The 1,433-nt window shown below is 52.7% G+C and overlaps 1 protein-coding gene across 2 annotated transcripts in view; it reads left to right on the top strand.

The window, feature by feature from the left end:
• Positions 1-1,433, top strand: part of GAS7 (growth arrest specific 7) — a 248,566-nt gene that overhangs the window by 79,300 nt on the left and 167,833 nt on the right. The window lies entirely within an intron of this gene.

Here is a 1,433-nt window from a genome sequence, read left to right as displayed (position 1 = left end):
GAGAAGAGAGAGTGACAGGGAGGGAGAGAGAGAGAGAGAGAGCGCGAGAGAGCAAGCGAGCTTTCATCTGTGGTTCACTCCCCAAATGGTTGCAACAGCTAGGGCTGGTCCAGGCTAAAGCCAGGAGCTGGGAACTCCATCTGGGTCTCTCTGTTGGTAGCAGGGGCCTAAGTACTCGTCATGTGCAGCCTTCCGAAAGCACATTAGTAGGGAGCTGGATTGGAAGTAGAGCAGCTGGGACTGAAACCAGCACTGCGATAGGGGAGGCTGGTGTCACAGGTGGTGGCTTGACCTGCTGTGTCACCATGCTGTTCTCCCTCCCAGTTCTCACGGCCCAGTTCTGTTCTTTTTAAATGATGAGTTAGGCCGTGTCACACTTCGGCTTAGGACACACAGTGCTTCCCCGTGCCAGCAGAGTAAAAGCTGGGAAAGCCCTCACAGCGGCCCACAAAGCCATCAGAATATTTCAGGGATAAAAATTGCATCTGTACTGACTATGCACAGACACAGTTTTACTTGTTATTGCTCCCTAGACAACGTGGTACACTGATTTACATTGTATTGGTAACGCAAGCAACCTAGAGATGATTTAGAATGCACAGCTGGGTATGTGTAGGTTCTATGCTGATACTACACCATTTTACATAAGGGGCTTGAACATCCAAGGGGTTTGATCTCCTTAGGGGTCCTGGAACCGATCCTCTACAAATACTAAGGGATAGCTGTGTGTATAATAAGGGGTCTGGTGTTGTCTGTGGTTCAGGCATCCACTGTGGGTCTTGGAAGTTATCCCCGGCAGATTAAGGGCGGGGGTGGGGGGAGAACTGCTGTTTTAGCTTCATGTGTTTCTTACAGATAAACATTGCCTTTTAAAAATTTACTTACTTATTCTTTACCTGTGTGGAAGGCAGAGAGACAGAAAAGAGAGATCTTCCAGCCTCTGGCTCACTCCCCAAATGCCTGCAACAGGTGGTATCAGAGTCTAAGGAATCCAGTTGATCTCCAAACCCAGTCCCTCTGCAGGGAAAAGTGAAATGACCTAGAGAGGTAAGGGATTATCGCCAAGCACGTGGGTTGCTGAGCTAAACCCCAGAGCCTTCAGGTTTCAGCACCTGCTGCTTTTGTGTGGGGGCTCCGGGCCGTGCTGCCACACCCCAGGGAGAGCAGCCTCAACGGCTGGCAGCAGGAACTCCCTCAGCACCCGTGTGGAAGGTGACGTGGCAGCGTGCGTTGGTGGGGAAGGTATGAGGTTTTCCCCGGGATCCAGGAACAGTCGTGGCTGAGCGACTCGTCTTGTCAACAGCAGCTTGTGTGGAGGACAGGGTGTTTGGGAGAAGGCAAGAAACGGTAGTGCAGATGGGCAGGAGATGGGGCAGTGTTCACGGTGGGCACCGCAGGCCCGGGGACCCCCCCATAGCATGGCGGGGGGGGGG

This window comes from Oryctolagus cuniculus, chromosome 17 (assembly GCF_964237555.1).
Source record: "Oryctolagus cuniculus chromosome 17, mOryCun1.1, whole genome shotgun sequence".
Lineage (NCBI taxonomy): Eukaryota > Metazoa > Chordata > Mammalia > Lagomorpha > Leporidae > Oryctolagus > Oryctolagus cuniculus.
Note: the sequence above shows the minus strand (reverse complement) of the source record. Positions and strands in the feature narration are given on the sequence as shown.